This window comes from Canis aureus, chromosome 6 (genome assembly GCF_053574225.1).
Source record: "Canis aureus isolate CA01 chromosome 6, VMU_Caureus_v.1.0, whole genome shotgun sequence".
Taxonomy (NCBI): domain Eukaryota; kingdom Metazoa; phylum Chordata; class Mammalia; order Carnivora; family Canidae; genus Canis; species Canis aureus.
In genome coordinates this window covers 52939279-52953130 of record NC_135616.1, presented here as the reverse complement: position 1 = coordinate 52953130, position 13852 = coordinate 52939279, and the positions used below count along the sequence as shown (strand labels likewise).

The window sequence follows — 13852 nt, the reverse complement described above, 5'->3', positions numbered from 1 at the left end:
GGAGAGAGAAGAATAAATTGAGTTGTAGGGTGGTGTGAGGAGAGTGGTATTCCATTATGGGGTTCAAATGTATCTTCTATGTCCTCTTCCTTATAAAAAAATTACATCTAAAGCAAATGTGTCAAGATGCTAAAGTTTGTAAAAGGCAGCTGATGACAGTGTACCATTTTCTATATACTATTTGAAATATTTAATAGGCAATTTGTAAAAATAATAGAAACACAAACTGTATGGAATATTAACATTTGGACAAGACAAGACAACTGGAGAAAGCTGCTTGTCAGATATGGTCAAGAAAGAGGAGTTTATCATCCAATTTGAGTCATATCTTCCTGTAGTAGACTTTTTCTGTATCCAATGAACTTCTTGTCCTGTTCCTTATAATTTAAATGTTTATTTCCATAATCAGAATTTTAATATTAATAGAAAATTTTTGTTTTCCCACTTTAAACATTTAGTTCATATAGGAAGTGCAGTTTTTATATCAACTATATTTATAAAGAGATTTACTTACCTAACAACAGTTTCTTTTAGGCACTTTCCGAACAATAATGACTATAAGGCTCTTTATGTTTCTCTCATTTGGATTTGCAATCTTACTCTATTCTATGTTGTGTGGGAGATTTGGGAGGTTTTTGTTTGTTTTTGTTGTTGTTTTCCTGGGGATTTTTTTTTTAATTTAAGGTTTTTGCTAGGAAAATAACAGCTATGAGTTTTGGTAAGATTTGAAAAAAAGGCTCATTCACCATTCAGAAATTATGAACTTCACGTTTCCCTTCTAAAACTAAACATCTAGTCCCTACTGTTAAGGGGCATTTTAAGAGTGAAGTTTTGGTTTATCCTATAGTCATGTGGACTACACAAGTAGCCCATTGGAGAGTCTCAGGAAAGAGATCCCACCCTTACAAGAGTTAATGTAACAATTTTGCAGAGGGTAGTTGTTAGATAAGAGTAGATTTTGTAGCAATTTAAATGACAGATCAAATGCCCCAATTTTAAAGGGCAGTTATCCTTTCCCAGTCTTATTTCTGATGCTTCACAATGGTAATTTTGGAAATTGTTCCCAATGAGATTTTGCTCAAGTTATTACTACTAAAATATGATTTCTTCTTCTTGGTGACATCACATCCATATCAAGCAGTCATGTTTCTGAGTAAACTCAAAGCTTTGGCTGGGGCAACCTGAGCATTGCTTTCTGCCAGGGACCCTGGAATGTGCAATTCACAATGGTTTCCAGATATATCAGTTCCCTTCCTGTCTAGGACATTGCATTGCCACGTGACCTTTGCCAAGTCACTTCTTTCTGCTCTCCCATAAGGTTGTAATTATGATGATCTCCCTCATAGAAATGTGATGAGAAGCTACTCATAACAAAGACTGTAAAAATTGTGAACATGATGAGAGATGCAGATATTAAAGGTATGAAAAAGTTCTTAATTGAATATCCATTTCCTCCCTGGCTCCATGTGTCCTTAAAATTTATTTGTAAGGACAACAGTAGCAAGAGAGTCTCATTAGGCTCTTCTGATAATGCCATCCATTAAATATGTGTTTTTTGGGATGCCTGGGTGGCTCAACAGTTGAGCATCTGCCTTCAGCTCAGGGCACGATCCCGAGTCTCGGGATCAAGTCCCACATCAGGCTCTCTGCAAGGAGCCCGCTTCTCCCTCTGTTGATGTCTCTGCCTCTGTCTCTCATGAATAAATAAATAAAATCTTTAAAATGAATAAATAAATATTTTCCAACCACAGATATGGCCTTGATTTTTCAGATAAATAATCTTTGTATGTGTTTAAGATATCTTTTCATTATTCTCTCATCAGCCACATGGTCTTTTTCTTTCCCAAGAAAACTGAGGTCATTTAGGTTGGTTTTAAATTGGCAATGTGATCTTATTCAGTGCCAGACACATGACATGTTCTAGTAGCTGTCTGGACTTGGGTCTGGGATCATATTCCCTTCCATTCCCAATATATGTTCCAAACACTTGTGAGCACACTGGAGGGCAGAAGGCTTAAAGAGGTGAGATCAGGCCAGGCTGGCATCCACTCTCTAGGATTCAGGGACAGAGTCGTACTTCAAAGTGGAGCAAAGGAGTGATTGACAATGCACCAGGGCTGCTCATGGTAGGTGGAAGGACAACGGGAGAAAAATAAGCTGCCTTAGTACATTTTTTCAAGTTTCTGTTTATCTTCCATCTGTAGACTCTTTAAACTGCCTTCATATTTGGATGTGGACATTGAAGTATTGCTGACCAATGCCAGAGTCACAGGAATATCCTGCTGTGCTTTTGATCTTCCCATATGACTGGATTTCCTGAATCATCATGTTACTGTGTGTGCACATATGTGCACACGTGAATCTTCTGGCACATCTCCCAGAAGCGTTAGTCCTGGGACAAAGGGTCCATTGGTGCTTTCAGAATGTAATATTGATCACTTTGGCTTTCCTTGGCTCAGAGCCAGATACTTTGTCTTTCACTGCACAAGATGGCTGCCAACCCCATAAGCTTGTGTCTCATCATGACAGGGCTCAGCAGAGCTTCATGAAGAGTAGGGTAAGTTTTTAGAAGCTTTGAAAAAAGTTGTTTAAAAATGGAACTTTGTGTTTTACCAACTATGGGCAGTGCTCAGAATTTGTCTCTTGTCTTTTAACCCTTACGGCCTGTGGTACATTCTATGTTTAGTTACATTGTACTCAAAGTTCAGTTGAGTAGGAAAGTCAGTGAGACAAAAAAAGTTGTTGTAGTTTTACATAATTTGCTATGTAGTACCTGTCTTAGTCAAATTCATAATTTGTGCTTCAAACTTAATGACTGTTCAAAGGTCAAATTCACAAGGCTGAGGAGAAGAAACTTCAGTTTTCACAGTGGACAGGATTATAAAAATTATAAAGGCAAATAATTCATAAAAAAATCTAGATGCCAGTGTTTGACCTTTAAAATGATGCAAATCATCAGTGAATACTAGAATAGAATAAAAATTATGATTATCTTCCAGCAGGCTTCCTTAAAATAAAGGACATAGCTAAACATTTCAAACCCATTACAAGTTTTTAGATCACCCAAAGAAAAATACACCAGAATCTTATTTTCTCCTTTTTCCCAAGTACTCTGAGATTTGACCTCAGCAGGAGATAAAATGGTGTTCTCTCATTTCAGGATTCCCATTCTTCTTTTCTGCCCCTACTGCCTTCTACACACCAAATATGTTGACTGAATTTTCTTCTCCTCTCACAGAAGGCATATTTGACACCTGAGAGCAAACACCAGAATGTGAATTTATTTCATGTATAAGCCTTTCCTGTTTTTCAGAGAAATACTGAGGTTGCGTGTGTGTGTGTGTGTGTGTGTGTGTGTGTGTGTTAAAGAGGGCATAAGGAAGGAAAACTCACAGTGGACATTTAGGTATCATGGCCTCTATGGAAGGGATAGCTGAGAGAGTTTTCATTCCTGCATAATTTTATGTCAGTGGTGAGACCCTGTCCCTTGCTACTGTGGTGTGTTATGCTTTGCTGGGAGATGAATCAGCTATTTTCATTAGCTTCTATTTTATTCAGTTCCTGAGAGATGCCACAGAGCAGGTCTTTAATTCAGGCCCAAACAGAATTTAATTTGAATTCCAAGCATTCCAATTGTAATGGGAAGAGCACATGCTTTGGAATCAGGTAGACATGGGCAAGCTTCCTCACTCTGTCACTTACCAGCTGTGTGATCTCGGAGAAGGTATTTAACCTCTTCAAACCTCCAGTTGCTCATGTATAGAATAAGGATAATAATGTACTTAGTTAATAGGGTTATGATGAGGCTAAATGAGATCATGGATTTGAAAAGGCTAGCACAGAATTTGACACAGCAGATTCTTTAATAAAGTAAATTCTCTTCATTGTATATCCTTGAATGTCAGTAGTCTCTATACGGAGCTCACTTCTTAATGACAATTTATGAAACCTAAAAACTGAGCTGTAATATTTTTAAAAAATTATTTTCTGTGCTTATTATATCATCAGTGTCAAATTTAAACTTGTGATGACAGCACAGCTGTGAACTCTTTGGGTATCACAGTCTTTGGAAGTACAGCAGTGTGACAGTCCTGGAGAAAACTGCCATGTTTGGTATCCTTTGGGTACACTCAGATTCTCAAATTCCCAGACAGAAAGGGCTGATTGAATCTCTTTCATTCACTCTGAATAGCACACCTCAAGTACTTTCTTTGAAAGTAGATAGGTTATAAATCAATGTGTAGTAGTATTATGATACATTCTACATTCCTTATCATGTATAAGTGGACCCAATACTCTCTGAGGTTAATAATAATATGTTTTGAAACTCATGTTTCAAACTTGGAGAGAAAATTAACAAAGAAATTTAAAATTAAAGAGTAAAATGAGATGGGTTCAATGATAAGTCCGGGACAAGTTTACTAACTCAATAGAATGACACTTTTTTTTTTTTTCCAGAACAGTAACAGCAGCCTTGAAAGTCTAGACATTAATATTTTGACCTCTCTCCCTACTCTTAAGGGAAATGGTATTTTGTCACAAATGTTACTCAGCATTCATGGTACTCTCTATTAATCCCATACATTTTGATGTTGTCTAAGAACACCAAAAGCAGGTTATAACTAGGAATAAGGCTCAGGTTATTATAGACAGCCCTGTGGTGAAGAGATGGATCATCAGAGCCCAATTAGAGGTTAAGTAGGATTGAAATTCAAAACTTGATTTTTGGCCTTCCTCCCTTAAATTTTGAAATCATGTTTGAGTCCTCATCTCAGACAATAATTTTTTCAGCATTATAAGAGATTCCTCACAATGACTTCATTGTTTTTCTTTCCCTTAAAGAAGTATAGCAGATAGATAGACAAAAATAAAAATCTACTGTTCTGAGTTCATCCCTCAGACTCTATCTTTCAGATAAGACTTCACATTTAGGTGGTCATGGACTATGAAATCTTCAAATTCACATGGCTGGAACAAAACTTCCTGTCTTTTTCATTAAGTAGTATTCACTGTCCAGCTAACTCTTTGCCACAGAAAAATTGAACAGTTGAGATTTCAAAAAACATCAAGTCTAGACAATTCATAAGCGTATGTTCTACTTACCTCCACTAAAAGTAATTTCAGAGAATTTTTTTTCATGACCCATGTCTCAACTCTCTTTCATTTCAAATGCCAACATTAGCAGCTTCTTTTACTGTATATTGCTTGCATTCACAAAAGCCAGACCAATGATTCACTAGTTCCTGACAGTGACATCATGATTGTCTTTCTTCATTCCATAAATATATATTGTGTCCCCTGTATACCTTATGCTGTACTTGGAACCTTGGGGAATACAATACAAAACTAAGCAGAGGACATGGCTCTGTCTGCAAGAAGCTTGCCTAAAGAGAAGACATGATTGTTATCCTCATGAGCAGAACTTCAAAGTTCAAGATGGCCATCTATCATCCAGAGATCTACCATCTGCTCCAGAAAATCCTAAACTAGGAGCCTACAGGCTAAATTCAACCTAAAGACATAGTTGATTTGTCTCATAAAATATTTATCAAAAAATTAACAAATCATCAATATTTTAAATGGAAAGATGATACATAAAATTCTGGATTTATGATTTCTCTTTTAAAAATAAGATGTCGCAACACAGGGCCTTCCTTCTTACTTGGCAATAATTGGATGGAGTGCCCAGTTTCTCAGAATCTGCATCATACTGTTATTGTGTTCTTCCAGTTGCAACAATTTTTTCAGAAAATGATAGGAAGTTTCTAGGAAGGTGGTAACCTGAATGTATTCTGTTTCCCTTTTATTTTAACCTCAGTCTGTTCTGCTTTCAGTCTTCAGACCCCTGAAGCTGATGGATGTACACTCATGTGCTAATTAAACCCAAGTTTCGTGGGACACCTAGAAGAGAAATCTCACACAGGGTTTTTTGTTTTTTTGTTTTGTTTTGTTTTGTTTTGTTTTCTGCATCATAGTCTCTCAACAGGACTCAACCTCTTATTTGTAAAGTCTGCTTCACCTTCTACAATTCAAGTGCCTATAGTCACTTGACATACTCCAATAACTAGGCAATGAGTTCATAATGAAAAATAATCAGTTGAGGAGAACCCAACTATTCACAAGAACATGATAGATTGTAATACATAGTACACTCCACACAGGTGTTGATGGAGAGATAACAAGCCATGAAGATTTAGGTAGCCCTCAAATATCTCCTGTGTGTAAAATCGTAATTTCTCAACTAGGCAATTTAGTAAATGAGTTGATGGAATGGTTCGTTACCATTGAGATGCAAATTAGGCCTGAAAAATCAAGTAAAGATAATATCTCAAAGCACAAAATAGTATCTCCAAAATATGGAAAGTGCACATACACACATACACGCACACAAGAGTCTTGGAGGATAGAGCAGGAGCCCCACATGTGAATGATAGAAGTTCTGGAAGAAGAAGGCACAAAAAGAGGAGATGCAATAAAAACAAAATAATAGAAGATTTCCCTCAAGTTCAAGTAAAGTCTATTTTGCAAATTAAAAAGACTGATAAGAAAAGTCATTAAGTCAATAGATTTTTTAAAAAGAAAAATAATAGTGATATGACTATATCATAGGGGGTCGAGCCTCCACATCAGGTTCCATACTCAGTGGGGGAGTCTACTTCTGCTTATCCTTCTCTCCCTCTGTTCCTCCCCCTGATTGTGCTCTCTCACTCTCTCAAATAAAGAAATAAAATATTTTTTAAAAAACCGTATAATTAAATCTCTAGATGTTCAGAAGTCATTTAATAAATTTGGCAGTATTTCCCAATTTTGAAAAAGTGTATTTATCCAAACCTAGCAGCTAAGGTTATCCTAAATGACAAAGCACTAGAGCAATTTCAATAAAATCAAGAAAAAGATAGTGGTGGGTACAAACTTGGTTAACAATGGAATATTAGAGAGCAGCGCCATGGCGGTCAGCAAGAACAAGTGCCTTACAAAAGGCGGCAAAAAAGGGAGCCAAGAAGAAAGTGGTTGATCCATTTTCTAAGAAAGATTGGTATGATGTGTAAGTGCCAGCTATGTTCAATATAAGAAATATTGGAAAAACACTAGTCACAAGAACTCAAGGAACCAAAATTGCATCTAATGGTCTCAAGGGTCGCGTTTTTGAAGTTAGCCTTGCTGATCTGCAGAATGATGAAGTTGCATTTAGGAAATTCAAGCTAATCACTGAGGATGTGCAGGGCAAAAACTGCCTGACTAATTTCCATGGCATGGATCTTATCTGTGACAAAATGTGCTCCATGGTCAAAAAATGGCAGACCATGATTGAAGATCATGTGGATGTAAAGACTACCGATGGTTATTTGCTTCGTCTATTTTGTGTTGGTTTTACTAAAAAATGCAATAATCAGATTCGGAAGACCTCTTACGCTCAGCACCAACAGGTCCGCCAAATCCGGAAAAAGATGATGGAAATCATGACCTGAGAGGCGCAGACAAACGACTTGAAAAAAGTGGTAAATAAATTGATTCCAGACAGCATCAGAAAAGATATAGAAAAAGCTTGCCAGTCTATTATCCACTCCATGATGTCTTTGTTAGAAAAGTAAAAATGCTGAAGAAGCCCAAGTTTGAATTGGGAAAACTCACGAAGCTTCATGGTGAAGGTAGTAGTTCTGGAAAAGCTACAGGGGATGAGACCGGTGCTAAAATTGAACGAGCTGATGGATATGAACCACCAGTCCAAGAATCTGTTTAAAATTCAGACATTTAATGGTAACAAATAAGAACATATTTGTAATGTTTAAAAAAAATGGAATATTATTGTAGACGTAGGCTTTAGTAAGTAAATCAGTTAGAAAAAACCATTAAATATGTGTAGATAATTTTTTAAAGGAACAGAACCTACATGAAGAAAACAAAATCAATTGAAAGAAAATAAAATTTTCACAAATGAAGTCTTTCCACATTTTATGATTAAAAGATCTGGTATAATAAAAATGTCAACTTGCCAAAAATTATTGCTTACATTTAATATAATATCAGTTTTAACATTTCAGAAATTTTGGGGAAATGAACAGAAAAATTTCAAACTTTGCAAGGAAGCAAACATTTTAGAGAATAGACAAGCAAGTTTTGACAAAGATGAATCATGAATAGGGACTTGCCTTATCAGAACATACTATTAAAACAGTTGAAATTGAATTAGTATGGATATAGGCATGGGAAGAAACAAATAAACCAATAGAGCAGAATAGATAATCCCAGAAAATACACAATTTGATATATGAAAAGGGAGAAAACTAATGGATTATTTCATAAATAGTGCTGGCATAAAAAACTACCCGAAAAAAATGGAACAACTTTATACAAAAATTAAGTCCATATGGATTAAAACCCTTAAGTATACAAAAAATAATAACACAAAGAAGAAAATCTAGTATATAACAAGAACAATCCGGGGGCAGGAGAGATTCTGCAGCATAAAAATCATTTTGACAATACAAAAATTAAACTTTTTGAATGATAAAATATTATCTATCATCTATTGTATATTATAATATTAAATATTTACACATAAATATATCCAACACATTTATAGAATTTATTTGGGAAAAACTTGCAATTCAGAAGATCACCAGAAGTTTACTAACTACAATAATAAAAAGCTCTTACTTATTGACAAAAATGAGACATGAATCCCAATAGCAAAGGAAAAGTCAACAAAATGTCCAACCATCATATGAAGATATTCTTACTTTAATTTATATTTCCTAACTCTCTTTCTCATTTAATTTATATTTCCTAAATCTCTTTATTTCTCATTAAAATTAAAAAGTGTCAAAATATTTATTGTTGTCAAGTTCATGGAGACATAGGTTCTCCTACATTGCAGGTGGAAATGTGAATACGTTCAGCTTTTTGGACATTAATCTGGCAAAATCTTAAAATTAACAAGACATGTATACTTTAGTCTAGTAAATCCCATTCCTGGATATCTATCCCACAGAAGAAAAAAAGGTCAATTTTTAAAAGTGGATTTTATATGATTGGTTATATATTGAAGCACAATTGATACAAATAAAAATAAAAAATTAAATAAATATACCTGACCAAATAAACAGTAAATTATGGTATAAATATACCATGGGATATAATGGAGGGAGTCACTAAAAAGAATGAATTAGGGGTGCCTGGGTGCTCAGTCCTTTAAGTGTCTGCCTCTTGGCTCAGGTCATGATCTCAGGGTTGCAGGATTGAGTCCTGTGTAGGGCTCTGAGCTCAGTGGGGAGTCTTCTTGAGATTCTCTCTCTCCTTACCTTTCCATCTGCTCCTCCCTCTACTCACAAGCTCTCCCCCACTCTCAATAAATAATTTTTTTAAAGAATGAATTAGAGGTTTAGAAGTTAATTTGGAGAGATATCCAGTAGATATTTTGAATGTTTTGATGTTTTGAATAAAAGGAAAGATAAAGAAAAGTATATGATTCCATTTATAAAACAAACAATGATAAGATGCTATATATATGGATATCTATGAATATGTATACTTATATATAGGAAGACATGACCATAGGGAAGATGCAAATGATACTGTACTAAGTTATTAGAATGGTATGGCGGAGTTAGTAAATAATTGTGTCTCTGTTGTTTCTCCCAATTTCTTCCTTGTGTCTCCCCAAATTTCCCAGCTATCTTTGCACTTAGGTTGGGACCATATGACAAGTTCTGGCCAATGGATTGTGAGTAAAAATGAAGCAGTTAAGAAATGATGTACCTCCTGCATTTCTCTCTTCCCTTGCCTTGGAAAACTTGGAGGCCACATGTTCCAGATGGCATAGATACAAGTTAGAGGAAGACTGCCAATCTACATTAAGATTTGTATGAGAAAATTAAACCCATTTCACTAAGCCTTTGAGATTTTGGCATTTCTCCCTTATGGCAGCTATATTAATTATCCTAATCCAGAGATTAATATTTTGAAATGAGGTATTGCTGAAATGAAAAATCTAAAATATGTGCCTTCTGTTAGTATGAAGCAAGCAGTAAGAAAACTGACATCAAGGGAAAAAAAGAGAAATGGATATTATGCAGTGGGAAAGAAAAGAAAGAAGAAAGAAGAAAGGAAAGAAAGAAAGAAAGAAAGAAAGAAAGAAAGAAAGAAAGAAAGAAAGAAAGAAAGAAAAAGAAAGAAAGAGAGGAAGAAAGAAAAGAAAATGTAAGACTATCATCTGTGATAACTTGAGCATTAGACCAGACCACATGCATAGCTGAAGAGATTAGAAAACATAATAATTAGAAATGAATATTGCTATTGCTAATTGCCTTTGTCAAAAAAGCAAGAAAGTGATGAACTCAGAAAAAAATTGGCCAATTTGAAAGTATAAATTAAAAGAATTACAGAGAGAAGAGAGATTTTAGATCATGCAGGGTTGGAAAACTGACTTTTTATCAACTCAAAGAGTAGTAACTCAATGAGATAGTAAAAACAAAAAAATTTAAGAGTAAATCTCCCATAAAACCTCCCTGTTGGCAAAAGTGATCACATTCTAGCATCTCACCTTCAAGCCTGAAAGGCTCCAGGTGGCTACTGTTAATCTGAAAAAGACAAGTGTAGAGATAAGAAAGCAAAACATAAAGCAGATCTGAAAACTATGCCTAAAAAGATTTAGAATATGGTTATTGGCACATATAGTTGTGCAAGTAGATGAGAACCCCACTACATTTTTTAAAATGTTAACCCTAACAAGATTTTAAGGAACTACATTGCCAAAGAAACTAGCAGCTTTAGACCATTGTAATATTTTGCTCAAGATAAGGAGATTTCTATTTCTTATCAAAATGGATTACCATCCCACATAAAATAACTAAGTAACCAAAGAAAATATATGAAAATTGCTTTTCAAGACACCAGGCATGAGGCAATGAAGGAAAATTATTCTTAAAAGATGGCAGACAAACAAGGTGAGTCCTACGATTGTCCTAGCTTACAATCCAAAGTTTCCAGCCAGGGCACAGATGGAGCAATTTGGGTGGATAGTGGCAGTCTCCCTAAGCTGAGGAAGCAGAACCGGGATCCTGGGAGTACAGTATGGCTAGATTTTACAGGCAGAGTACTACAGAAATGATACCTGCACAGAGAAAATTCTAGACATCTAGGGGTGCCTGGGTGGCTCCAGTGGTTGAGCGTCCAACTTGGTTTCAGCTCCGGTCACGATCTCAGGGTCATGAGATGGAGGCCCCAGTTGGACACTCTGCTCAGGGTGAAGTCTACTTGAGAGTCCCTCTATCTCTCTCTCCCCCTCTGCCCCTCTTCCTGCTTTTTCTCTTTCTAATAAATAAGTAAAATCTTAAAAAAAAAAAAAGAAAATTCTAGACACCCATGAACATTCTTCTCAAGAATGTAGCTAAATACTGATAAGCACATCCATTTAATGAAATACCCAAGACAGAGAGGGGGAAAAAAAAAACCTGAAAAGATCAGAGAAAACAATCCCACCAATCAGAATGGAAAGCTTTATAATGCATGGAGCTTTAATTATTCTAAAGGGTGTTGTCTCAAGGTAAGGAAAAATCAGTCCTTGACTCAATGTTGCCAGGTTCTAGTATAATGAAACTTAAAAGCAAGATCCTCAGAGAAGGACAAACTTTATATGGTCTCATTCATTTGGGGAATATAAAAAATAGTGAAAGGGAATAAAGGGGAAAGGAGAAAAATGAGTGGGAAATAACAGAAAGGGAGACAGAACATGAAAGACTCCTAACTCTGGGAAACGAACTAGGGGCGGGGCGGTGGAAGGGGAGGTGGGCGGGGGATGGGGGTCACTGGGTGACAGGCACTGAGGTGGGCACTTGATGGGATGAGCACTGGGTGTTAATCTATATGTTGGCAAATTGAACACCAATAAAAAATAAATTTATAAGAAAAAAAGAAAAGCAAGATCCAAAATATCAATTTCCAAATAACTTAATAATGTCCCAGAATAAAGCTCAAGATTATTTATAGAAGTAAAAACAATCAAAGGAAACAAACAAAAAACTCTTGAGCCACTAACAATGTAAAATTCACAACATCTGTCATCCAATCGAAAATTATCAAGCAGGCAACTACTATGATTGATAATATGGAAAAAATTAATAAGTTCAAATCATAAATGATACATGATAGAATTAATAGATGAGGACATTAAAACAATTATAACTACATTATATATGTTCAAGAAGTTAAAGGAAAGATTGAATATGTTAAGTAGAGACATGAAAGATGTGAAAGAGAACCAAACTGCACTTATAAAAATGAAAAGTACAATGTCAAAAATGAAAAATACACTGGACAAGATTAAGTGCAGATTAGATGTCACATAGGAAAGAAGTAGTGAACTTGAAGACAGCAATAGAAACTATCCACAATTCATCACAGGGAGGAAAATAGGGTACTGAGGAAAGAACAAACAGATCTTCAGGAAGTTGTGGTGCAACTTTAAGCAACTTAATTGATACATAATCCTAGTACCCAAAGAAGAGGAGGGAAGAGACAGAAAAACATTTTGAAGAAATAATTCTGAAATAATGGTCAAAACATTTCAAGTTTGATGAACGATGTAAATCCATAGATCCAAGAGATCAAAGAATCCAAAACAAGAATAAAACTATGAAGATCATGACACCAATGAACATCATGATAAAATTTTCTTAAAATTAATAAAGAGAAAATTCTTACAAGCAGTGAAAGAAAACACATTTTAAACAGAGGGACAAAGATAAGAATGATAGTATATTTTTATTTAGAAATAATAAAAGAAGGTTGACTACTGTTTTTGACCTATCCACTCTCTTTTTCTATGCTTCAACTTGAACTCCAAAACATATCTAGTACTTGGTACTTCTGGAATCCACTTTCCTATCTTAAAGCCTCAATCTGAAGGCATTGAACAAGCTTTTTATTTTTTATTTTTTTAACTACTAAACTCTCCACTGTTTTTTTTTTTTAAGATTTTTTTTTAATTTATTCATGTGAGACACACAGAGAGAGAGAGAGAGAGAGATACAGAGACACAGGCAGAGGAGAAGCAGGCTTCATGCAGGGAACCCGACATGGGACTTGGTCCCAGGACTCCAGGATCATGCCCTGGGCCAAAGGCAAGTGCCAAACTGCTGAGCCATCCAGGGATTCCCCCCTAAACTCTCCACTGTTTAAAGAAAAACATATAACTTCCTTAAAGAAGACATACTATATGCCATCAGCTAAAAGATACTTTAAAAGAAATTTATATTCTACCAAGAAAAGAAGGGATAAGAAATAGATTTTTCAAGTGGAGAATAAGCGAGTTTACTGAAGAAGTCTTCCTGAAGGACATAACCTTGATCTACATTATACATCCTGGCCCTAACACATTGAGAAGAATAGGATAAGCAACCAGATGCATCTAAGGTCTTTTCTTTCCATGTACTCTGTTTGGCACTTGCCAAGTTAAGAGATGCTGGTTAATGAGTGAATTGGAACAGAATGGCAGGGCAGAGGGTCCGATTGTTCAAGTTTACGTTCCTGACTGTCACTTACTAGCTTGGGAACTTGGACCATTGCCTAAGCACTAGTTTCCTCATCTACAAACCAGGAATAACGAAATGAACTTCATATGGTTATAGTAAGAAGTAAAGAGTTTACATCTGTAAATCACCGTGCTCATAGTCAACAGCAAGGATGGCAGCATATCAAAGTCCTGCTCCCAGTGTAACACAGACTGCATATGGGAGGAAGAAATGCTTGTTGAATATCAGTAGTTTATCAGATTTATCATCCATTATGAGGAATCGTTGAATGAATTAAATTAGGTCAAGACTGAAATAAATGGAGCTTAACTCATCAGTTT

The 13852-nt window shown here is 35.6% G+C and overlaps 1 pseudogene; it reads left to right on the top strand.

Moving 5' to 3' along the window:
* The first annotated feature begins 6946 nt into the window (after positions 1 to 6946).
* On the top strand, positions 6947 to 7758 carry LOC144315204 (small ribosomal subunit protein eS1 pseudogene; annotated as a pseudogene).
* Positions 7759 to 13852: the final 6094 nt, after the last annotated feature.